This window comes from Ambystoma mexicanum, assembly GCF_040938575.1.
Source record: "Ambystoma mexicanum isolate Mex_15411 chromosome 12 unlocalized genomic scaffold, UKY_AmexF1_1 Mex_chr12_unloc.2, whole genome shotgun sequence".
Classification (NCBI taxonomy): domain Eukaryota; kingdom Metazoa; phylum Chordata; class Amphibia; order Caudata; family Ambystomatidae; genus Ambystoma; species Ambystoma mexicanum.
Window position 1 is genome coordinate 697,067 of NW_027182323.1, and position 27,147 is coordinate 724,213.

The following is a 27,147-nucleotide window of genomic DNA, read 5'->3' on the forward strand; positions in this document are numbered from 1 at the left end:
TATTTTCTCTCCACTTCTTTCGGCTTTGCGAGCATCGATTTGCAGGACCAAATCAAGCAACTCCCCAAATGCCGTGGGAACAACAGGGATTCTGTACCTGAGATAAGGATTCTGAGCCCCTAATGGTGATAGTTGAAAGGAATACAACGGACGGAAAAAATAATAAACAGGGAAGCTAGTATGGGAAGAATATACACGGGCGGCACAAGGGACGCACTAAGTACAGGTTGGTGCATTGCCAGGAGAGCGCTCGGAAAATGCACTTAGTAGAATGTCTCAGCAGGTCCGAGGCGTACAGATTTGTTAATGACCCAAGAATCGCAGTTCAGGTACAAATGGCAATTTTAGTAGGCAAGAAAATATGAAGGCAGTGAATGTTTATCACAGAAATGTAAACATTGCAGCGAGGGCACAATACCCGCAATGAACAGTACTCACGTTTCCAGATAGGATTAAGTCTTCTGTAATAAGGATGAGGAGTTCACGTGATGCGCGGCACTCTGGAAGGCAGAGATGCACAACCGCGTGTAAAGCAATCCAATAAATGTTCCGAGTCGGGCACCAAGAGATAAATAACGGCAGGCAAGGGAAGCAGAAATGACAGTCCAAGAGTTCTGGGTTCGGCAATGGAGTAAACTAATCAAAGCCAAATGGAGGAACACGAAGGCCATCCGGATAGATGTAAGCAGGGTTCAGGAGCCAGGAAATCAATAGAATTTACGGAGAGTAATCCGAGAGGGAAGAGGAATTTGAAACAGGAAATGTGTGAATACCGCCACGATTAGCAGCAACAGGCACCCGGGAGAAGCTGGATTTAAACTGCAGGTGGGTGGGGTTTCCTTGCACGCATTCTATGCACGGAACACATCAGCTGACACAACCGTTGCTGTTGACTAAGCAATCTCCATGGCAACCTGTAACTATGCCAGAGGAAAGCCCAGGAGCGCTTGTTTCTCTGCAAGTCTGGTGTATGAAATAAAGGAACGAGAGGCCCCTGCTGCCGACATGTAACAAAGGCATTGTTCATCAGTAAATGTCTATGAACAGCAAGAAGAAATCTACTTCAGTCTGCATGGTTCGGATTTGCTTTTTGAAACAAACTAACACACACAAGGCAAGATGCTCTCTCTTGCTTTGGGTCAATTACCAAGAAACTATTTGCAGCATATCTTTGTGTCCCGAAACTGACTAGATCTTTAAGGGGCCTTTCAGAAAGTTAATGCCAAGGAAAATGTGTGCTACAGAAACCGCATTGGGAATCTCAAAATGAACAGAAATAAACACACGTATGAAATCCGCTGTTGCAAAACCAAAAAACTGCTCTATTGAAAGTTAAATGGGAAATAATGCTGTAGCTCGCACAGAAACACAGATGGACATTGTGGGGAAAGGGGCTGAAAAATGTGTACATTGTGCTCTGTTTTTCTTCCCCCAAAAGACAAATTATCCTAGCTAGGTCCAGGAATTTCTGTCAAACCTGTTTGGCAGAGAGGCCAATGTCACATCTACCCATGAATTGAGGCTGCAAAATGCCTGTGCTCTGTTCCCATGGACCAGAAATGTGATAATTACAGACGATCCCAGACAAAGAAAGGGGAGCAGCCCTGTTTGTTGCCTTGGAGGCGTGATTTCCTTTCCATTCATCCCCAGTATCCACTGGAGGACTTTGAACAGATAGCCATGGAAACCCTTGTGCAAGCCAAGCCTGGCAGGGACATTTGGCTGTGGGGGGTTGTGGACCGGCCACTTCTTTGGCAAACTCCACCCATTGGCAATGCAGATCATTTATACTTTAAGAAATGTTTCTTTGTAAGTGGTATAAGTAGTAATATGATCATATGACAGTTTCAATGTGATTTTTGGACAAGCGAAATAAGACGATGTGTGTCTTTGTGGCCCATGATGAACTGGAGTGACAGAAAAATTGTATTTCGGATATGAAATTTGGGGAAAATATGCCAGACACTATTAGGCATATATGGAACCATTCATAGAGAATTTTAGGTGTGTTATTTTTCCTGAAATCAGTAAAATTTTGCCCAAAGGGCAAAGCAGTTGCACACAGACTGGGCGTTTGAACCAGTATATTCCTTGTAAAGGATCGTATTTGCCTATCTGATTTTTGTAATTGTGACGTTTGTAAATATAAGGGTTTTGTTCCATAACTTATTTTGGTAAAAGTAACTGTGGTGAAACAAAGCCAGTCATAAAACACCCACACTTAAACTGATGTCACTTCCTTCAGTCCAATCAGCTCGGGGGGAGGCGGCGACAGGAATAGCCTGACCTTTTCCATCCAAGAGGTATGTCCAGGTTACTTCCGCCCACATAGTAAAAATTCTCTGATGTCATCCTGCCTATATAAGAAGGAGGCATAGGGAGATTCAAGAGATTCAAAAATCCTGACATTCAAAAATCAACAGATGCAAGATCCAGACATTGAAAATTCCCCTGCAAGATTCCAAGACTCAAGAACCACTGACCTAGAACCTACTATTCAGCTAGAACCACCAATCCAGAACCAAGTCCGATAAAAATCCCAATAATTCAGGGAAAAAGGAGGGGAGACTGTGGATCCCTTGGGGAGAATCCAGCAACTAGACCCTCTGCCCAGCTGGTGCATCCCACTGCCCACAGTGAACAGACCCCTGTTGCCCCGCTGTTTCCCTAGAGGAGAGCGGAGCTGCTGCCCAAGTGACCAGATCCTTGTCCCGCTGTCAAGAGGCCTGGCTGGCTGTCCAAACTACCTCACTCAAGTGCATTTTGTAAGTATCACTCTCCCCAGAAACACTTGTGTATAAGCACGTTACAAATGCCATATCATATCATATCAGCACAAAAACTGCATACCCCGCTCTGTTACCTTGAATTCTGTCCAAACCCTATAAAAAATCCTATAAGAAACCCTAGTAATTTCCATAAATTGTCAGCATCCTCTGTTTATCCTGTCCTTAGAAGAATCTGTGTTACTCTCCATAGGTTAGTGTAACTCTTTTCCAATCATTTCAGCAATTTGTATAATTCGTTAGTATCATTTTGAGAAAAAGTTATTAATTCCCATATAACGAGGCACGCTGCGCAATTTGGTTAACATTGCAAATTAACCTCCTTGCGTGCAGTGTATTTCTTTAAATAATCTAGCCACTAAAATACAGCCTCAGTAGAATGAATCATTTCTGTTAACAAAACCGAGTTTGCCCGTGAAATTATTTCTTTATAAAATCCGATTTACCTTTCCTATAAAGAAACCCATACTGCCACACCATAAAAGTCATCCTTTCTCCTCAGTGTCATACCTGTTATGTGCCTTGGCATCCCATCAGAGAAACCGATTTTCGATTTGACTGTTTAGCTCATTTTCCTAGCTGTATGCTTGTTTAAATCCGTGAAAAAAGGAGAAAGTGTAATTTTGCCACGTGTGATTTTTGCTGCATTGATTTCCTTTCCAACGTTGATTTTTCTTACCTGTATTCCTGTTGTAGTATGCAAAACAGAGGGGGTTCTGGGAGTCTCTCCTCTACCGGCACGAACACAGCCCATTGACCTGTTCTTGGGTGGATGGCCCCCAGGAGAGTCTCAACCAAGTCTTTAGCTCACTGTCCCTTTCACAGAGGAGAAATATCCCTGCATATCAGTCTTTGTCCTGCCCAGTGGCACTCCAGCACCGAAATGCTAGGCAATTCCTGTTGCAGTAGTTCACTGCCTTGTAGCTTGTAAGCTTTCTTGCCTTTTAGTACAGCCACACAAATTCTTGTCCTGTCAATTCTACCGCACATGTAAACTGACTTCTCATTATCCAGAGATTTCCGAGTGCCATTTTGCTCATTTTTCAAGGGTTTTTCATTCGTTTTTTGGCCTCCCATTCTGGGGTGGTAGGTCGAATTTCCAATCTGGTTTTTGCCTCTTGTTTCGGACTCCTTGCTACTCCTTTCCACCCACACAAAACCTAGCCAGCATGTGTTTGGGAGTGTTGCAGGGGGAGTGCCTAACAGTTGTGCCATCTAAAAAGTATGACAAAGAGTGATCTTGCCTCCACCTCCATTCAAAACTTCTGTAACTGATGTTAGAAAGTTAAAGTAAATGTGTTATAACCTTTTGCTGTATATTGTCACCACACTGGTGATTGCTGCCCTAAATTTGATTTGTTTGATTTTGTCTTTGAATTTAAAAATAAATAAATATTTCATTATTACACACCGGCCTGGTTCATGGTCCATGTGTGACGGGTTGGATGCCTGCTCGAAGCAGAATCCGAAATCAATAAAAATTCTCACACTGAGCATGCCAGGGTGCATCAGGGGGAAAGGATGGATAGGGGGCATGGCCGAGCATCTTCAGATGGATATGTAGCTTCCGAGATTCCCCACATGCAGTCCAGTAACTTCATTGCACCCCTCTTACAGACTCCATTACTGAGATCTGAAGTGATAGCATTATCATTAATTCAGAGTCAGAACATTGCATCTACTTGTTGTTTAGGTATGGAACACAACAATAAAAACCATATGGAACACAACAATGAAAACGAATACAAAATATACCAGTCACCTCCAAAAACATTATTTGGTTGCAGCTCATTAGAGAAACTTGCATTTGTATAGCAGGGCCCAAGTAGTTCGCCGTGATGTATAATGGTTAGTATTCTGCAGTTGTGGCCCCAGCAACCTTGGTTTGAATCTGAGTCATGGCATTGCAGTAAAGCAATGTCACTGCAACTGGGCTGGGCATAATGTTTTATAAATGCTTGTGTTGATATGGATGACATGGTGATAACAATGAAAGTAATTTAACTATGAAAATACAATGGGTTGCGTGACTGTTTTACTTTGCGCTTAGATTATTATCAGGAAAAGCTCTAGAAATTTCTATCCAAAGTCGGATTTTTCGGAATATATCTATGCAGGTTCACACGTTTCTAACTCCATTGTCATCGGATTTATAAAATGTAGTTGAAAAATGTAGGCGCATGCTTCATTTTAATTGCTTATTTAAAATAAAACGTGTTTTAGATGTATTTAGATGCGTTTCTATCGAGTCGAAGAAATGACTACACAAACCCTGGCAGTGGCAAAATGCTTGCCAACATTCTGTGACCAAAAAGATGTAGGATTTTATCAAATTTGAAAAATAATGTTTCCCATAACAATGACATCACAGGAAAATACAAAAAATACAAACAGCACAACATGGAAAGATGTTTAAATGTTAAAAATGTATAATTCTGAATGCTAACCCCAAATTGTCAACAGATGCTGTGTGATGGTGTTACACTCTGCCACTTGCTTTCACTGGTGGTTCACCTAAGGGTTGCCCGGCAAGAGTGCAGGACAGAGTGAAGTAGCTGCCAGGTCAGTGGATTGGTCTGAGTGCAGTCAAAGAAATCACCTACCAGTCCACTGTATAGACAGACTAATTCATGTATTGTATTCTTTGTCCTGGAGCCTGCCTTAGAGTCACATTAATTACTTGCCACTGTAAAAAGCAGTGGGACCTGTCACTGAAATCTGTAGGCGGTAGGACTGCTTCAAAAGCAGTAGTCTACTGCCTAAATTTGTAGGGTTGACAAGTATACTGCCTGTGCTTAATTCATGTTTTGCAAGGGCTGCGTTTGTTTTTTTAAGATGAATTGGCGTTTAAAGTCCTTTACATAAGAACTCACATTAGGGACGTTTTATGCCACAGGGAAGAACATACATATAAATTAAAGGTAATACGATTTAAGTTATTGGTGAAAAGTTAGACGACATGTCATAGAAAGACTTGCTGGCTTATATAGATAAAACGGAGTCTGTGTAATTTGATGCCACATCTTCACCATGTTGTTAGCGACAAAATAGTCACTCTTTAACTCTGATCAAAAACAATTCTCGCATCCAGAAGAGCGATATTGCATGTTTTAAAATTGTATAACCTATAGTGAATAAAGAACTGCCGAAACCCGGGATCGAACCAGGGACCTTTAGATCTTCAGTCTAACGCTCTCCCAACTGAGCTATTTCGGCTGCTGCACACGTTGCTATTTTTTCACTAATATACGAGGATGATTCAAAGAGTGGTTGATCACTAATGAAACAATATAGATGTTGCTCCAGGCTGTCATATGCTGAATAATAGAAAGACAATACTGGGCACAAAGGCAGCCTAAAACCCAGGGAAAGACGTCAACATGAAAAACCCACCAACAGATACTCATCGCCCATCATATGGAGGATTTGCGTGGGATCCATCGTGGATTTAGTCCAAATCAATCGCAATAATGGTTCTCCACGTGATTGAGTACTCCCATAGCCGTGGTCCATTTCATAAATGTTTTGAAATACAGTTTGGAACCAAATTGGCCATTTTAAGGTTTTTCGAGCAGTACAGACGTGTCTGTGTGTGTCTGTACTTGTCGGGGGCTTACAGGCATCACGAGTGGGGGTCAGGACAAACCCCCAACCTGGAGGATTTGCGTGGGGCCCATCGTGGATTTAGTCCAAATCAATCACAATAATGGTTCTCCATGTGATTGAGTACTCCCATAGCCGTGGTCCATTTCATAAATGTTTTGAAATACAGTTTGGAACCAAATTGGCCATTTTAAGGTGGTTGGGGCCCAGGCCACATACAAATGTGTCCCTCCCAAACCAAAGTAACTAAGGGATCTAATCATCTTCGTTTGCACCCTCTATCCCACCACCTTTGTCCAAGACACGACCTATAAACTGGTCAGTTTCACCAACAGTAATCTAAATAAGAATTGGAACTCCTGTGACATCACCTGAAGTTTACAGGTGATGGAATCAGAATAATGAACAAGGGGCAATTGAAGTGCAACATTAGCAGCTCACAATGAAATGACTTATGTTCTTGCATTGGTACAAGACACATTTTAACAACAGCAGTAAGTGTGGGTAAGAGGAGGTACTATTCCTCTAGAAAAGCATGGCGTGTGTTATAAGAGAGAATTGGAAAAAAAATGTCCTATAACGAAGGTCTGGCCTCAAATGTAGTACTTAGAAGTAATGAAAATTACCAGTAAACAGTCCATACATTAATCATGTTGTAATTTTTCTGCACCTTTGGCTCAGTTTTCTTAAAATTGTGCATGTATCTACTGCATTATGCATTTTTTCTTAATACCATCACATAGATCAAGTTTTCAATGTATAGTGAGGACCACTATCATGGGTACCGACTTCTGATTTTCAGTATGGGGCTAGATTTGTATTTATTTTGTATTTATTTTGCACAGAATCCTTAACCCTGATATTGCAAATGTTAGCACGATTTGTGCCAACAAGTTTGCAAAAAACCTTAAAATCGTTGGTTAAAACATGGGGTTTTGTTGTAGGTGTCTAAGGCAGCACAGCATAATACTCTGCATTTGATTCTGGATTACAACTAAACCATTCTGAATGTTAAACACAGTTTATTGAAATTACTATTGCGGGTAATCTTTCCATGCAAATGTGTTCTCACGTACAGTTGCCGTCTGATAAATTCATCCATAATAGTGTCCATGTCCAAAAGGTACAGTATATCAGAATTAGAATTTGAAGTCAAGAGAACTAATGGCCCAAAATCTGCCCAAAAGAGGGAAGTGAGGTAGGCCATGCTACATGCCCCTTCTAGCCACAGCCTCACAGCTGAACGGCAATGAGGTTAAGGTTGGCACTAATATGCTGTGATTTTATATAAAGGACAGGCCTGCCTGCTGAGAATGGAAACTTGTGTCACATATGGACACATTCTGGCCTTTTGATCGATACTTGCACACCGAGCATGCCAGGGTGCAACAGGGGGAAAGGCTGGACAGACCCCAAAACAGTCTTTACTGGCCGAGTATCTTCAGGTGGAAATGCAGGCTTCTGAGGTCACAACATCATCCCCGACATGCATTCCAGTAACTTCATTGCACCCCTCTTACAGACTCCATTACTGAGATCTGAAGCGATAGCATTATCATTCATTCTGAGTCCGAATATTGCATCTACTTGTTGTTTCCGTATGGAACATGTGAGGGAGTGAAGGGCCGTTTGGGCCCCCCCTTATACATTCTATACAATATGGACCACTTGCTCACGCACTAGTGTAGGACGCCTCCATTGCCCTTATGCTAACATTAGCACAAGTGGGACTATTGTGTGATACACTTGGCTTCCATTTTGTGTGCCCCCGACTCCACCTTTGGACTAGGCCACACTTCGATACTACGAGAAAGCTTCTCTCCTCTCTGAAGCACCGTGCACAGCACGCTCATGGCCCCCACTTTTTCTTCCTCTGTCTGAAGCTTCACAAATCCCTTTCTCACGGATGTGCTGGCGTAATTGAAACTAATAGCAAATTGTATTGTCTCACTCTTCCTCTGAGATCACTGTCCTGTGTGTGAACCGGCTTGAGCCAGGACTTGTAACTCATCCATCTCCACAAATCTGCTCCTGCCCTCTTACCCCAGCTGTTGGAAAATTACTGCCAATTAACCCTGTGCCCTCCTAAGATATTGGGCCTCATTACAACTCAGGCGGTAAGGGGTTTACGGCAGCGTTAACAGCGCCGCCCCTTACCGCCTGATTACGAGGTCCCCTAGCGCCATGGTGCTTTTAACACCTGCTTTTAGCAGGTGTTAAAATCCATGGCCCTAAGGGACCATGGAGTTAATTACGCCACCGTAATTTACGGTGGCGTAATTAACGCCTTCCCCACTCCCATTATGCCCTATGGGGCAAAAATGGGAATGGGGAAGGGTAAATGGGGATTGGGGACTTACCGCCCCGCCTAGGTCGGAATGGGGCGGTAAGTCCGCCAACCACCATGGCGTAAACGTAGTTTACGCCATGGTGGTAAAGTCACGGCCCAGGCGGTAACTTACCGCCTGGGTCGTAATGAGGCCCATTCTCTTGATGTACCAGAAGTGTGACCCTGCTGTGCAGCCCACCTCAGAGTGTCCCCACTGAATCCAGACCTCTGTCGCAGTATATTGTGTCCTAAAACCAACATATGTCATTATACTCCCCACTTGCCTTGATGTGCTAAGAACCACCCAGTCACCCAGGTTATCACGGAGGACAAGACCCCTAAGCCCTGTTCATAAAAGTCCCAATGGAAGACGGTGTAATCATGTGTAAGCAATTTATAGGTGCAAAGATTTACTCAAAGGCATATTAATGATTGTTGTTTATCATATGTCTAGTGTAGTTTCTCATGCCAGCTTAGTTAGTGTCAACTGTATCTCGCCGCGACCTAACCCTCACTCCCTCCGGACACAGGCAGCTGGACCTCGTGACGCTTACCCTCCCGCCAACTGGGCAGCCTATCCGGAAGAAGCAGCACCTACAGACTATATGTAACATTGCTCCCCACCAATCCTGTACTAATGTTATACCCTATGTTAATGACCTCATTGATGACGCTTTTTTACCTTATAAACCCATGTACGTATATTGTTTTCCAGAGCGCCCTCGTGGGAGCAGAGTTCTCTGGATGCCAATTCTATATGAAGACTTGTCAAACCTGCAACCTACTCTCTTAGTCTCATTCCCTACTGGGATGTGTCATTTATTATAATTTTGTAGTAGCATTTCGGGGCGTGAGCCTTTGCATTTGGTGACCGCCATAACGTGATCGAGAAGGGTGAGCCGAGAGAGGCCCCCGTGCCGTGTGGCGAGATCCGGGACGCCCCCAGCAAAACCATAGCCTCTGCGGTCGACCGGTGTGCGCACAAAAAAGAAAGGTTCCAAGGGTCCAAGTCATCTTTGCAAATACCCAACTGCTCGCCAAGGCAGGTCACGGCTTGGTTGGGGTGTGGGCCCGATCGTGGATAGACTGTGAACGGAAGCTCTCGGACCACCCCAGACATGTGAGTACTGGTTGCAAGATTCTCAAGTGAGGGGAAAAAAATGTGAATTAGTTGGTGTAAAGATAAGGGTGATAAAATAGTGTGAAATAAAATATTGGCTCTAGGGACTGTGTGAGTGAAACTGTTAGGCTTTTTCTTATCTATCCTTTATATGGCCATTAGGTTGGTGTTGACAAAGAGATAAAATGAATACGGAACCCTAGCTCCGAAGGGGTGTAGAAGGCGGCACCGCGTAGCATTGTCTCGACCAGTGCAGGGTATAAGTGAAGAAAAATAAAAATAAAACATAGGAGTCTGATATATTTAGTAGGCTTGGAATAGTAATTTAGAATATTCTTTTTCTGTGTGAGCAGAATTCTTCTAGAGAGCAGCCTGAGAGGGCTCAGAGGCAGGGAGTGAATGAGAAAATAAGAATAAGAAAGAAGAGATTAGAAATAAAAGTAAAAGGGCAATTCACACCAGAAGGTAGTACATGTTATATGTTCAATGTTGTTACGTTAATTGTGTTGGTCAGTCGATAAGACATGTGTGCATTCATGTTGTCTATAGAATAAGTATTGATTAAAAGCATGTTTTGTGATTCCTGAAAAGGTGTAAGTAAAAAGGTCATTGGGCCTCATTATGACCCAGGCGCTAAGTGTTTAACAGCGCCGTAAAAGGCTGCGGGGCCGTTAAACCCCTAGCGCCTAATTACGAGGTCCCTTTGTGGGACCCGACCTTAACGTCTGGTTTTACCAGCCGTTAAAGTAGGGACCCGCAAAGGGACCTTGGTGCTAATTACGGTAACGCAATTTGCGGTACCGTAATTAGCACCTTCCCCATTCCCATTGAGCCCTATGGGGCAAAAATGGGAATGGGGAAGGGCCATGGCGGTATGGGGAATTACCGCCCCACCAACCACGGAATGGGGTGGTAATTCCCCATTCCGCCATGGTGGACTCCGGCATGGACCATGGTGCTAACAGCACCATGGTTTAGCGCAGGAGTCCTAATGAGGCCCATTGAGATTTAGTCCAGTGCGAGCTAGAAGGTGTTGCTAAGAGTAACGAAAAGTGTCTTCTTAAGTTGTATTGTCCAATATACCAGGTACAGGAGAGTAAACACACATAAAGTTAGGAGGAGAGCAATGGGAGGGAACACACCATTAGCTCATATTTGTCAACACCTCCCCTTGTACAGTGAAAAAATGCAGAAGTATCCTGAACAGTGGCTTACAGAGACCAAGGGAGAGGGATCGTCCCCAATTTTGCCTCGAAGGAGGGTCCCTTGAGAAAAGAGTGTTAGATCTAGTAACAACCCACTTGTTAGCAAAGTATCGAGGTAAACAACTAAAAAACAGGCGTGAAATTTTAGATCTATGGAGTATGTTTGAAGAGACATCCCTGAGCAGTGACGCGAATAAGGACGCACCTTCGGAAGGGCCAAAAGCCCTGGCGGGGGAGGAGGGAGTTACAGCAGAAGAATGTACAGTTAAAACAGGAGAAAATGACCTCACCAGGCTTTACCCATTATTAACTAGGCCCGCTGCAGGATACAGTGACCTTATGTACGTGCTTGTGTCAAGCGCCCGGTAACCCCAGCTGCACAGCCCCGCCGCCTTATGACCCAAGAGGCCTATACAGGCCCACCAGCGCCCCTCCGGTAAACCTAGCACGGCTCACTGGGTATTTTGAAAGACAACTCGCCAGCACCCAAATGGAGCTAACACGATTAAGGGCCCTGTTTGATAGGGGACAAATGTTGCCTGGGGGAGGGGAAACACCACCAAGTGTAGCCGGTGATTTGATGCCCCCACCCAGTATAGCGGGAGGGTCTACACCTTCCCCGCCGCCACAGGGAAATATATCCAAGGGACCGGAAAATGAGTGGCATCCAGGGGAGTTTTTCTTCCATTTGAAAGACAAGCCAATAAGAATCGTGCAAGCAGAAACCACAGATGACCAGGCAGGAGAGGGACAAGGAGGTGGGGAATCAGATCGAGAGATAGATGAAGTTTGGAGTGATCTAGATGAATATGAAGTAGGAGCGGCCGCGGCAGGCCTATCGCTCCCATTACGAGAAGACCCAGAGGATGGGGGAGGGCTCCCAAGATGGCAAGCGAGACTAAGGCAGAGGTTAGGAAACATGTAATTAAGCAAAGCAAAGAAAGTAACGGTAAGTAAAAAAGGAGGAAAAGCCAAACTACAGATGCCCCTGATACATAAGGGAGCAGGGAGGCCCCATTACATACCATGGGCACAGATGGACAAAAACAACTTGTTAAAACTCCTCCCCCCACTTTCAGATGGGGCAGGGAAGTGGATACACACATTCGAAAAGAACACGGCAGGGGTGCCCTTGGCCATAGGGGATGTAAAAAGTTTATTAGTGTCCGCAGTTGGAGACCAAGCAGATGGAGTGTGGGTGAAGGCCGGCTTTCCAGGAGTAACGATAAACTGTGACCGCCATGATGGGTCATCATTCAACAATGTGAGGGCACAAGTATGGGAAGCATTGCAGAGAACCTTCCCAGACACCCCAGACTTACATTTAGTAATTCAATGCACTATGGGTGAGGAGGAAGAGTGTCATGGTCATGAAGTCAGGGGCACAGGCATGCAGGGGTCGCATGCACAGGAAACCTGGGTGGATACAGTCCTGGTGCCTTTGGCGCCAGGCTCATGAACAAAAGTAAACAAGAACATCCATTTAACACCAAAAAGATTTTATTATGGACATATCACTTCAGATGCATTAATCTTGAACATTAAATCCATTGAGCACTTCAGATGCATTAACCTGGAACATTCCATCCATTAAGCACTTCAGATGCATTAAGTTTGAACAGTCCATCCATTAAGCACTTCAGATGCATTACCCTTGAACATTCCATCTATTAAGCACTTCAGATGCATTAACCTTGAACATTCCATCCATTAAGCAGCCCCAAGTGTATTCTCGGGTGTGGCTGCTAATGGATTCACAGCTATATAAGCTGCGTTGATCCTCAAGACAGATGCTTCGCATTATTCTGCACTTACCAGCAGCGTAGCGCTCACCGTCGCCTGAGGTCAGGCCTGCTTACCTTTGATGACCTTGCTTCCTGGACATCCTGCTTCCTGCCAGCATACTTACCAACTGGGGGAAGCTGTTCTTACCTGTACATCTCTTCGGCGAACCAAGCATTCATCTTTACACTTTCCAGAAATGCCGAAATCTTCATCTTGGCACCGCAGCACGACACTCTCCATCATCGACAGCAGCACCTGCAAGGAAAAACAGGAGACAAGGTTAGACATCGAAAAAACAGTCAGTTTAAGGTCGCGCTTCGCCATACTGCACTCTTTTCCTTAAACCATCACTTACCTGCTGTCGAATGTTGCGGTAGCATCAATCTTCCATCCGGCCGCGTCTCGAGTCTCACAGCTGCATTGAGGCCGCATTTCCATCTAAGGGAAGAAAACAAGAGAGACATTTTTGCGGGCATAAGGAGCAACATATAAAGACATTAAACAGAACGAACAGAATCACAAGAGCTCAAGAGACACTTACCAATCATAAGGAGAAGCATAGTCACAGCTGGAATGGACTAATCCTTATCAGGGATCAGTGAAGGAACTAGATCCCATTCAACGCACCCCTGCCAGAAGTAGCAGGACAGAGAGCTTACCTTCCATATATTCACAGGTGAGCTTTATAGGCCAGCATATGCTCTCAGAAACCGTACTTAGGGGAGAAGGGTTCGAGAGGTACAACAATCACAGATTGGCGCACTCACACACTCTTATCCCCACGCAGGAGCAGTATCACCACATACCACTGCTCACAGCTTTTCTATCAAAGGAGAGTTCAGGGAGGGCTGCAACCGTGCCCCAACGCCTCCGCAGAGACCAGGTGAGCGTAACAGGTGTCCTCTGCTGTTACCACCCCTTCACATCCTCAAACAGAGCCTGCTAAGGGGTCCCCACTGCCAAGCGACGTCCTTCCTGGTTAACGCGCGCAATGGTTATGACTGGGACGCGAGGTTCCTGATGAACCGGACACAATACGTGACTATTCCCAAGAAGCTTCGGACTTCCGATACGTTCTCCGGGGGCCATGCCTCCACAATGTCCTTTACCTTCCGAGATTCCAGCAACATGCCCCCCTTCCTTCAACACAAACCCAAAGAATTCAATAGTCTTCTTAAGGAACTCACACGTGTCCCTGTGCTGTGTTAATCCAAGAGTCTGGAGCCGTTCCAATGTCTAGACCAGCCTGTCCAGGTGCTCTGCCTCCATCCTCGTAAACACCAGGATGTCATCGCTGATAATCAAGACGCCATCCAAATCAGCAAGGGCCCCACAGATGATGTTTTGAAAGACCTCTGTCTCCGACGACACACCAAAGCTCAGGCGCTTGTACCTGTAGAGGCCACGGATTGGGACACCAGATGGTGAGACTCAGTATCCCCTTCTTTATAACACCTTTACCCCATCCTACCAAGTAGGATATTTAGGAACTGCATCCACCCACCCCCTTTACAGCACAAACACTTTCTCATGGACAGCCCGCTATGAGAGAAAACGGACTGACAGCCGAGCTGAATACCTGACATGTCCCAATACAATGGTCAGGTAAGGTCAGGCAATTGCTGACCATCACACACACCTGACTTCCATTAAGCTTCCACACACAGATAAAAGGCGGAGAATGAGAGCGCAATCTGAGCGAGGCAAAGCACATGAAGAAACAGCAGTCAGTGAAGTCTACACAGCTGGTGAGTTGGGGAGACTGATAAAAGACCAGTCTGTGTTGAAGCCTAGGTTGCAAAAGGGAACGTTGGATGGCAAGCAATGGAATTAACATTGATTGAAATATGTGTGATAAAAGACACAAGTAAAATTGAACTGCTGATGAGGGATTGAACTTTGAAACAAAGATACAATGGGCCACATTACAAATTTGCTGGTACGGAAACAATGGTACAGGTAAGCTTGTCGGTACCGTTGTTTCTGGACCAGCAAACTAAGAGTTCTGTGAGTGGGAGCCTTTTAGCCCACCAGGTCTGACCTGGCGGGTGCAACGGCACCCGCTCACAGAACTCAACGGATGCACCAGCACCATTCATAAATGGTGCTGGTGCATCGTCCTCCCATTCCCATTGAGTCCAATGTGACTCAAATGGCAATGGAGAGTAATATTTTCTGGCGCCCGGGAATGGGCAATTACCGGGTCCACCGGGGCTGTAATGCCCCAGTAATTGCCCATAACCGGGCACCGGAAAATTCATGACTCCAGCTGCAGGCGTGCTGGTATTTACCGGCACGGCTACTGCTAGGGTCGTAATGACCCCAATGCCTTTGACAGAGTCGTCTGGCGCCACTTGGGTGCTCGATCAAAGGTCTCTGTAAGGTATCCAGCTGAAAAGTGAAAGAGTTGTAGAGAATTGTGAATAGAAGTGGTCCTACGACGGTTCAAGCAAAACCCTGCGCACAATCGAAAGTCTCTGATGTTGATACAGTAAAAACATTTGTAGTAAAGTTGATAAAGTTGGTACAAGCCCGGCAGAGGGAGATCAATTGAAAGCTTTGTGTTGAAGTGGGTCTGAGCCTAACGGAGGGGTATCCAGAGTAAAGCGAAAATCACCCGAGAAGGTTTTGTGTTGCGGGGGTCTGAGCCTGGCGGGGGGGCTCCGGGGTGAACAGAAAATCACTTGAGAATGTGTACGTGTGAAACCCTAAGGAGGAAGGAACTTTGTTGTTTGTCGTATTGCATCAGGCCCTCTGGAAAAGAATCAAAAAATAGGGCTCCTGGTGTGGAACCTATTCTACCCAGGAGGGTTAACTAGGAAAACAAAAGATACAAATGAATAGGTCCAAGGATGCTAGGCTCAGAACAACACCTCCACATGTATTATCAAACTCTGCATTGCTAAGGAAGGAATCACTCTTCAATAGTATGTTGTAGAGATAAATCTCATTTTTTTATATTAAAGTTGTGTGCAAAAAGACATAAATCCAACATTTAGAGAAATTAAGACATCAAAATGGTTTGCTAAAACAGAACAATCAGACAAAAAAATATATTTACAACACACAGTGCCAAAAAAACATTTTTTGGGACAATCTCCAAATTGTGTGTGTGTAACAAACCCAATTCCTATTAGGATTTGCGAAGAAATTCACATATTGTAGTGTACATATTCAAGTCAACATTTGTGGAAAACACATAGAACAATGGTAGGTACACAAAATTATTTTTCTTGCGTAAACAGCATTAATGTGCTGTAGTTTTGGGGGGAGTAGTGTGTCTACACCAGGTGTTTCAGCCGTTTCTAGGTGGGCTAGGTGTACCTCATCTTTAACACGGCCTTCATCAGGACGGAGTTCTGTGTAGATTGACGTCTGTGCTGCAGGGGAAGGAGACTACAGTCAGGGGGGTGTCTGAGCCAAAATTATTTAGTTTGAGTGAATCACGTGTGGTTGATGTAAAATCAAAAAGCACATAGCTTACCTATGGGTTAATAGATTTCACAGGCGCTAAATTTGAGATCTGCTAGCCGCATGGGCTGGTCTCTGTATGGTCCTGTTGCAAATAACAGAGAACGAGAGAAGCAAATGGAGGTTGAAGCTAAACATGTCCCCGTTTAAAAAGGCATGAAAAAAAGTTTTTTATTATATGCAGGGAAAAAAATCTTACCTCTCGCTGGAGGTCGAAAAATGCTGATCCAGGGTGGTATCAGTGGGAAACAGACACGGCTTGCACAGCTAAAAAATATATATGGCTCAAGGTGAGTGTGGTTACCTAGTAACAACTGTCTCATATATATAGCAGTAAGTGCAGGGTTTATTTTAAAGTACCTGTGAGGGTTGCAGCATGGGCAGCCTGTCTGCCAAAAAAGTACGAGCTGGAGCTCCTCAGGCTGCTGTGTCACAGTTGAGACTGCAGGGGCCTGACTGCAAAGCGTTGGTAACGCTGTTGCTAGGTCCCTGTAGGTATTTATATGTCAGCCATCTTGGAATGGCCCTAGGATCGAGTGAGAAACAAAATGATGGATTCTGCTCCATCCGGGGGGCACAAAAAAAGCTCAATATATTATGGGTGTGATTAGTGTCAACGCGTGTCTAAAACGTTAATTTAGACAATATTGTTGACAAACGGTTGTCATGGCAACCGTAAGCATTGCGGGGTGGCATTGGTTTTTTATACTCTGAGACAACATAGCTAATGGCCCCATGAGGTTGTGATTACCGAAAATACTTCATTTCAATATGTTGTGGCATGGATCACAAAATGTTTATGTGTCTCAGGAATCTCAGCAGAGAAAAACCATAATTAAGTAGGTGGACAGTTTGTATTGTATTACTAACAGCCGAAAGGGTGAGAATTAGGGCGTGTCGCCTGGAAACCTAATACATAGTTTAATAATGACAGAAAACATTTGGAATTAACAAAGACAGTATAGTTTTTCATGTAGGTGATTTCATACATTGACCAAAAAAAAACAAAAAAAAAAAAACACAGTGGGCCTCATTAGGACCCTGGCGGAGAGGGTGTTACGCCAGCGTAGTGCATGGCGTACCTCTCCGCCATACTACGAGTTCCCGTAGCGCCATGGAGGTTTTCTCCGCCTGGTTTTACCAGCCGGAGAAAACCATGGCGCTACGGGACCTCGTTGTTAATTACGCCACCGTATTTTACGGTGGCGTAATTAACTCCTTCCCCACTCCCATTATACCCTATGGGGCAAAAATGGGAATGGGGAAGGGCAGAATGGGGATTGGGGATTTACCGCTCCGCCGAGGTCGGAATGGGGCGGTAAATCCGCCAACCCCCATGGCGCTATCGGCGGCTTTCCGCCATGCTTCGCGGTGCATTTAGCACCGCGAAGTCCGCCTGGGTCCTAATGAGGCCCAGTGTCATAATGTAATGGTGGATGGCGGATTTACCGCCCCATTACAAGGTGAGTGGGGCGGTAAATCCCCATTTCCCATTTTCCCTTCCCCATTCCCATTTTTGCCCCATAGGGCATAATGGGCGTGGGGAAGGCGCTAATTACGGCACCGTAAATTACGGTGCCGTAATTAGCACCAAGGTGCCATAGCACCATGGAACTTAACGCCTGCAAAAAGCAGGCGTTAAGGTGGGAATCAGGCGTTAAGGGTTAACGGTGGCGTTAACCCTTAACGCCTGAGTTGTAATGAGGGCCAGTGTCATAATGTCTACTGACTTCTGCATTTCATGAAATGAAAAATGATCATAGTGTTAAGAAGTTCATAGCTCATACTCAATCATTGGGCACATGTCATTACAGGAAAGTCTTCCATTCAACTGACACATTTAGACCAGCCTGAACGGAGTTAAGTCTGTGGACCCACCATTGTTCTAATTGGGTCAGCGTTTTGTTCAGATCCCCCCCACGCTTTGCTGGTTTCACTTTTTGGAGGACAAACCATCTTAGATCAGTATCACTATGGTTCTTACTGATAAAATGCTCTACTAGGGGCTTGTCTGCTACCTTGTTCCTGATACAGGAACGATGTTCAGAGATGCGCATTTTGATGGCACGTGTGGTTTTTCCTATGTAGAGGAGTTTGCAAGGGCATTGTATTACATATATGACACCCTTCGTGTTGCAGTTTGTAAAATCTTTCATTGTCCATTTAACTTGTGCATGTTCGAAAGATTTCTTTTGTAGGGTCAAAGGGCATGCCACACATTGACCACATTTGTGATGTCCAACTATCGGAGGTAAATCCCATAGTGTGTTCTGTGTTTGTGGGGGTGGCTCTATGAAGGTGTGTACTAGAGCGTCTCTTAGATTTCTGTTTTTCTTGAAAGCAAAACATGGCACATTGTGCAGAGTGCCGGGGTGTTTCACCAAATGCCAGTTCTTCTTGATGGTTTTCTGGATCAATAGGCTCAAGGGTCCAAAAGTGGTGACACATACCAGTCTTCCCAAATCTTTTTTCGGTTTGTTTTCCAAACAGATTTCTCTAGGTGTATGTTTGGCTCTCTTTTTGGCTTGGTTGATGGCCTTTTTTGGATAGCCTCTCTCTGCAAGTCGTTGGGTTAGTCCTTCCGCATGTTGATGGAATTTTGCCAGGTCTGAACAATTTCTTTGTATACGCAAACATTGTCCGTAAGGTAAATTGTACTTTAATCCCATCGGATGATAAATTTGGAAGTGCAACAAAGTGTTGCGGTCCGTGGGTTTTCGAAACAACTCAGTTTTTAGTCGATCCCCGGTCTTGTAGATATGTAGATCCAAGAAATCTGTTTGGTGGTGGTCCCAATGCATGGTAAAATTAATGTGAGTATTTCTTAAGTTGATCCAACTGTGGAACTGTTGTAGTTCCAAAGGTGTGCCCTGCCATATAATAATCACGTCGTCTGTATCTCTTCCATAATGAGATGTTTCCTAGGAAGGGGTTGTCTGGCATGAAGACATGGTTCTTTTCGTAGCGGGCCATATATAGATTGGCAATGTCCGGGGCGAAAGTAGCGCCCATACTCACACCTTTAGTTTGTTTGTAGATTTGGTTCTGGAACAGGAAGAAATTTTCAGACATTGCCAATCTAGTGCACTCAAGGATGAAATTTGTGGGGGTAGAATCTAAGTCTTCTCTGGTGTTCAGGATGTCACGAATGGCTTCTAGACCTTCTTGTTGTGGTATCGATGTATATAGAGCCTCGACATCCATTGTGACAAGGAGGCTATCAGTGGTGAGGATGATGTCGTCAAGTAAGTTAATAGTGTGTGTGGTATCCTTTAGGTAGGAGGGCATTTTGATTACAAAAGGTTTTAAAAAATAGTCTGTGTAAAGGGACAAAGGTTCCAGGAGGGATTCACACGCCGATACAATCGGTCTACCGGGCGGTTTTTCTGAATTTTTATGCATCTTTGGGATGATATAGAAGGCTGGGATGCGTGGGTTGGTTTTGTTCAAGAACATCCTCTCATCTTCACATATCCAACCTTGCGTGAGAGCGTGTTGAGTGAGGCTTGCAATTTCGTCTTGGAGGACCTTGGTAGGGTTGTAATCCAAAGGTAGGTAAGCTTCTCGATCGCCCAGTAGTCGTAGGCACTCAATGTTGTAATCAGAGGTATCCCAAACGACTATGCCGCCCCCTTTGTCTGCGGGCTTGATTGTGATTGATCTGTCGGTTTCCAAATTTCTCATAGCAATCCTTTCTTCTTTGTCAAGGTTATCGCTGTAGAAGTTGTCTTCTTTAAAACTAGCTAGTATGGTCTTGGTGACTATCTTCTCAAAAGTTATGATCTCGACGGGAGTCGAGCCAGGTGGAGGATAGAACTTGGATTGTTCTTTTAAACCTGTAGTGTTGTCTGACTTATTCTGTGGTTGTTGTTGTCCAGTGTCTCTGCACGAAGGTAAGTAAACTTCAAAAAAATGTTTCAAACGTACATTTCTGAAGAATTTCCGCAGTTCTAATTCAATCTCGAAAGGTCGTGCCTTTTGGGCAGGGACGAAGGATAAACCCTTGGCGAGGTGCCTTAATTCTGGTGGGGTCATGAAGCGGGTGGATAAGATGAAGACTGGTATCCCTGGTTCTGTCCTTGGTTTTGGTACCACTGGCGCGTTCTCATTCGCTGTCCTGGTTGCGTCGGTCGTCTCCTGGGTCTTCCTCTTTGTCCGCCCCTGGGAAAAAAAGGTTGTGGTTGCTGTTGCACTGTAGATCCCGGTAGGCTTGAGGTACTTTCACTCCCACTGGAGGAGGTCCCTGCGAAATTGACTGATCTATTTCTCCGATTGTAGTTTTGGCTTGCTTGTAAATCTGTGTAGTATGTAGGTCTGAGAAAAGGATAGGTTTTTTCTTCTGAATAGTTTGCTAGGTCTTTTTTGAACTTGTCCACCTTCCTGTCCAGTGTCAGATTTTTGAACTTGGTGATTTCCAACTCCAATTTATCCAGTTTATCCTTAGCATCCTGAATGGATTTGTCTTCGAGAAACTTTTTTTCCAAATCGATTAATTCAGCGCCTTGTTTTTCACATTCCTCTTTAGCCGTGTCTATAACCAGAATCAACCAATCGCGGCTGCATTTATTTCCAACCCCACTAAAGTTTCTCGTGAACTTAGGGTTATCTGTAAATACCCTGGGGATGTTCCGTACCTGGAGGCCTTCGGGTATTATGCCGGCCCTCAAGAATTCGAGCATGAACTTGCCATGTACCTCTGTTCGAATTATTCTTTTTTTCTTTTGATTGAGTATTTCTAATTGGTCCTCAGTCAAACCTCTAGTGAGCACACCCTCCTCGTTTCGTAGTGTGGGGCAGGGAAGTGGATACACACATTCGAAAAGAACACGGCAGGGGTGCCCTTGGCCATAGGGGATGTAAAATGTTTATTAGTGTCCGCAGTTGGAGACCAAGCAGATGGAGTGTGGGTGAAGGCCGGCTTTCCAGGAGTAACAATAAACTGTGACCGCCATGATGGGTCATCATTCAACAATGTGAGGGCACAAGTATGGGAAGCATTGCAGAGAACCTTCCCAGACACCCCAGACTTACATTTAGTAATTCAATGCACTATGGGTGAGGAGGAAGAGTGTCATGGTCATGAAGTCAGGGGCACAGGCATGCAGGGGTCGCATGCACAGGAAACCTGGGTGGATACTGTCCTGGCGCCTTTGGCGCCAGGCTCATGAACAAAAGTAAACAAGAACATCCATTTAACACCAAAAAGATTTTATTATGGACATATCACTTCAGATGCATTAATCTTGAACATTACATCCATTGAGCACTTCAGATGCATTAACCTGGAACATTCCATCCACTAAGCACTTCAGATGCATTAAGTTTGAACAGTCCATCCATTAAGCACTTCAGATGCATTACCCTTGAACATTCCATCTATTAAGCACTTCAGATGCATTAACCTTGAACATTCCATCCATTAAGCAGCCCCAAGTGTATTCTCGGGTGTGGCTGCTAATGGATTCACAGCTATATAAGCTGCGTTGATCCTCAAGACAGATGCTTCGCATTATTCTGCACTTACCAGCAGAGTAGCGCTCACCGTCGCCTGAGGTCAGGCCTGCTTACCTTTGATGACCTTGCTTCCTGGACATCCTGCTTCCTGTCAGCATACTTACCAACTGGGGGAAGCTGTTCTTACCTGTACATCTCTTCGGCGAACCAAGCATTCATCTTTACACTTTCCAGAAATGCCGAAATCTTCATCTTGGCACCGCAGCACGACACTCTCCATCATCGACAGCAGCACCTGCAAGGAAAAACAGGAGACAAGGTTAGACATCGAAAAAACAGTCAGTTTAAGGTCGCGCTTCGCCATACTTCGCTCTTTTCCTTAAACCATCACTTACCTGCTGTCGAATGTTGCGGTAGCATCAATCTTCCATCCGGCCGCGTCTCGAGTCTCACAGCTGCATTGAGGCCGCATTTCCATCTAAGGGAAGAAAACAAGAGAGACATTTTTGCGGGCATAAGGAGCAACATATAAATACATTAAAAAGAACGAACAGAATCACAAGAGCTCAAGAGACACTAACCAATCATAAGGAGAAGCATAGTCACAGCTGGAATGGACTAATCCTTATCAGGGATCAGTGAAGGAACTAGATCCCATTCAACGCACCCCTGCCAGAAGTAGCAGGACGGAGAGCTTACCTTCCATATATTCACAGGTGAGCTTTATAGGCCAGCGTATGCTCTCAGAAACCGTACTTAGGGCAGAAGGGTTCGAGAGGTACAACAATCACAGATTGGCGCACTCACACACTCTTATCCCCACGCAGGAGCAGTATCACCACATACCACTGCTCACAGCTTTTCTATCAAAGGAGAGTTCAGGGAGGGCTGCAACCGTGCCCCAACGCCTCCGCAGAGACCAGGTGAGCGTAACAGGTGTCCTCTGCTGTTACCACCCCTTCACATCCTCAAACAGAGCCTGCTAAGGGGTCCCCACTGCCAAGCGACGTCCTTCCTGGTTAACGCACGCAATGGTTATGACTGGGACGCGAGGTTCCTGATGAACCGGCCACAATACGTGACTATTCCCAAGAAGCTTCGGACTTCCGATACGTTCTCCGGGGGCCATGCCTCCACAATGTCCTTTACCTTCCGAGATTCCAGCAACATGCCCCCCTTCCTTCAACACAAACCCAAAGAATTCAATAGTCTTCTTAAGGAACTCACACGTGTCCCTGTGCTGTGTTAATCCAAGAGTCTGGAGCCGTTCCAATGTCTAGACCAGCCTGTCCAGGTGCTCTGCCTCCATCCTCGTAAACACCAGGATGTCATCGCTGATAATCAAGACGCCATCCAAATCAGCAAGGGCCCCACAGATGATGTTTTGAAAGACCTCTGTCTCCGACGACACACCAAAGCTCAGGCGCTTGTACCTGTAGAGGCCACGGATTGGGACACCAGATGGTGAGACTCAGTATCCCCTTCTTTATAACACCTTTACCCCATCCTACCAAGTAGGATATTTAGGAACTGCATCCACCCACCCCCTTTACAGCACAAACACTTTCTCATGGACAGCCCGCTATGAGAGAAAACGGACTGACAGCCGAGCTGAATACCTGACATGTCCCAATACAATGGTCAGGTAAGGTCAGGCAATTGCTGACCATCACACACACCTGACTTCCATTAAGCTTCCACACACAGATAAAAGGCGGAGAATGAGAGCGCAATCTGAGCGAGGCAAAGCACATGAAGAAACAGCAGTCAGTGAAGTCTACACAGCTGGTGAGTTGGGGAGACTGATAAAAGACCAGTCTGTGTTGAAGCCTAGGTTCCAAAAGGGAACGTTGGATGGCAAGCAATGGAATTAACATTGATTGAAATATGTGTGATAAAAGACACAAGTAAAATTGAACTGCTGATGAGGGATTGAACTTTGAAACAAAGATACAATGGGCCACATTACAAATTTGCTGGTACGGAAACAATGGTACAGGTAAGCTTGTCGGTACCGTTGTTTCTGGACCAGTAAACTAAGAGTTCTGTGAGTGGGAGCCTTTTAGCCCACCAGGTCTGACCTGGCGGGTGCAACGGCACCCGCTCGCAGAACTCAACGGATGCACCAGCACCATTCATAAATGGTGCTGGTGCATCGTCCTCCCATTCCCATTGAGTCCAATGTGACTCAAATGGCAATGGAGAGTAATATTTTCTGGCGCCCGGGAATGGGCAATTACCGGGTCCACCGGGGCTGTAATGCCCCACTAATTGCCCATAACCGGGCACCGGAAAATTCATGACTCCAGCTGCAGGCGTGCTGGTATTTACCGGCACGGCTACTGCTAGGGTCGTAATGACCCCAATGCCTTTGACAGAGTCGTCTGGCGCCACTTGGGTGCTCGATCAAAGGTCTCTGTAAGGTATCCAGCTGAAAAGTGAAAGAGTTGTAGAGAATTGTGAATAGAAGTGGTCCTACGACGGTTCAAGCAAAACCCTGCGCACAATCGAAAGTCTCTGATGTTGATACAGTAAAAACTTTTGTAGTAAAGTTGATAAAGTTGGTACAAGCCCGGCAGAGGGAGATCAATTGAAAGCTTTGTGTTGAAGTGGGTCTGAGCCTAACGGAGGGGTATCCAGAGTAAAGCGAAAATCACCCGAGAAGGTTTTGTGTTGCGGGGGTCTGAGCCTGGCGGGGAGGCTCCGGGGTGAACAGAAAATCACTTGAGAATGTGTACGTGTGAAACCCTAAGGAGGAAGGAACTTTGTTGTTTGTCGTATTGCATCAGGCCCTCTGGAAAAGAATCAAAAAATAGGGCTCCTGGTGTGGAACCTATTCTACCCAGGAGGGTTAACTAGGAAAACAAAATATACAAATGAATAGGTCCAAGGATGCTAGGCTCAGAACAACACCTCCACATGTATTATCAAACTCTGCATTGCTAAGGAAGGAATCACTCTTCAATAGTATGTTGTAGAGATAAATCTCATTTTTTTATATTAAAGTTGTGTGCAAAAAGACATAAATCCAACATTTAGAGAAATTAAGACATCAAAATGGTTTGCTAAAACAGAACAATCAGACAAAAAAATATATTTACAACACACAGTGCCAAAAAAACATTTTTTGGGACAATCTCCAAATTGTGTGTGTGTAACAAACCCAATTCCTATTAGGATTTGCCAAGAAATTCACATATTGCAGTGTACATATTCAAGTCAACATTTGTGGAAAACACATAGAACAATGGTAGGTACACAAAATTATTTTTCTTGCGTAAACAGCATTAATGTGCTGTAGTTTTGGGGGGAGTAGTGCGTCTACACCAGGTGTTATAGCCGTTTCTAGATGGGCTAGGTGTACCTCATCTTTAACACGGCCTTCATCAGGACGGAGTTCTGTGTAGATTGACGTCTGTGCTGCAGGGGAAGGAGACTACAGTCAGGGGGGTGTCTGAGCCAAAATTATTTAGTTTGAGTGAATCACGTGTGGTTGATGTAAAATCAAAAAGCACATAGCTTACCTATGGGTTAATAGATTTCACAGGCGCTAAATTTGAGATCTGCTAGCCGCATGGGCTGGTCTCTGTATGGTCCTGCTGCAAATAACAGAGAACGAGAGAAGCAAATGGAGGTTGAAGCTAAACATGTCCCCGTTTAAAAAGGCATGAAAAAAAGTTTTTTATTATATGCAGGGAAAAAAATCTTACCTCTCGCTGGAGGTCGAAAAATGCTGATCCAGGGTGGTATCAGTGGGAAACAGACACGGCTTGCACAGCTAAAAAATATATATGGCTCAAGGTGAGTGTGGTTACCTAGTAACAGCTGTCTCATATATATAGCAGTAAGTGCAGGGTTTATTTTAAAGTACCTGTGAGGGTTGCAGCATGGGCAGCCTGTCTGCCAAAAAAGTACGAGCTGGAGCTCCTCAGGCTGCTGTGTCACAGTTGAGACTGCAGGGGCCTGACTACAAAGCGTTGGTAACGCTGTTGCTAGGTCCCTGTAGGTATTTATATGTCAGCCATCTTGGAATGGCCCTAGGATCGAGTGAGAAACAAAATGATGGATTCTGCTCCATCCGGGGGGCACAAAAAAAGCTCAATCAATTATGGGTGTGATTAGTGTCAACGCGTGTCTAAAAAGTTAATTTAGACAATATTGTTGACAAACGGTTGTCATGGCAACCGTAAGCATTGCGGGGTGACATTGGTTTTTTATACTCTGAGGCAACATAGCTAATGGCCCCATGAGGTTGTGATTACCGAAAATACTTCATTTCAATATGTTGTGGCATGGATCACAAAATGTTTATGTGTCTCAGGAATCTCAGCAGAGAAAAACCATAATTAAGTAGGTGGACAGTTTGTATTGTATTACTAACAGCCGAAAGGGTGAGAATTAGGGCGTGTCGCCTGGAAACCTAATACATAGTTTCATAATGACAGAAAACATTTGGAATTAACAAAGACAGTATAGTTTTTCATGTAGGTGATTTCATACATTGACCAAAAAAAAACAAAAAAAAAAAAACACAGTGTCATAATGTCTACTGACTTCTGCATTTCATGAAATGAAAAATGATCATACTGTTAAGAAGTTCATAGCTCATACTCAATCATTGGGCACATGTCATTACAGGAAAGACTTCCATTCAACTGACACATTTAGACCAGCCTGAACGGAGTTAAGTCTGTGGACCCACCGTTGTTCTAATTGGGTCAGCGTTTTGTTCAGAGCCCCCCACGCTTTGCTGGTTTCACTTTTTGGAGGACAAACCATCTTAGATCAGTATCACTATGGTTCTTACTGATAAAATGCTCTACTAGGGGCTTGTCTGCTACCTTGTTCCTGATACAGGAACGATGTTCAGAGATGCGCATTTTGATGGCACGTGTGGTTTTTCCTATGTAGAGGAGTTTGCAAGGGCATTGTATTACATATATGACACCCTTCGTGTTGCAGTTTGTAAAATCTTTCATTGTCCATTTAACTTGTGCATGTTCGAAAGATTTCTTTTGTAGGGTCAAAGGGCATGCCACACATTGACCACATTTGTGATGTCCAACTATCGGAGGTAAATCCCATAGTGTGTTCTGTGTTTGTGGGGGTGGCTCTATGAAGGTGTGTACTAGAGCGTCTCTTAGATTTCTGTTTTTCTTGAAAGCAAAACATGGCACATTGTGCAGAGTGCCGGGGTGTTTCACCAAATGCCAGTTCTTCTTGATGGTTTTCTGGATCAATAGGCTCAAGGGTCCAAAAGTGGTGACACATACCAGTCTTCCCAAATCTTTTTTCGGTTTGTTTTCCAAACAGATTTCTCTAGGTGTATGTTTGGCTCTCTTTTTGGCTTGGTTGATGGCCTTTTTTGGATAGCCTCTCTCTGCAAGTCGTTGG

General features: G+C 44.7%; 1 non-coding gene across 1 annotated transcript; it reads right to left on the reverse strand.

Annotated features, from left to right (window-relative positions):
* Positions 1–5,929: 5,929 nt before the first annotated feature.
* TRNAF-GAA (transfer RNA phenylalanine (anticodon GAA)) lies at positions 5,930–6,002 on the reverse strand. The gene has a single exon. It is a non-coding gene; the product is annotated as a tRNA-Phe (tRNA).
* Positions 6,003–27,147: the final 21,145 nt, after the last annotated feature.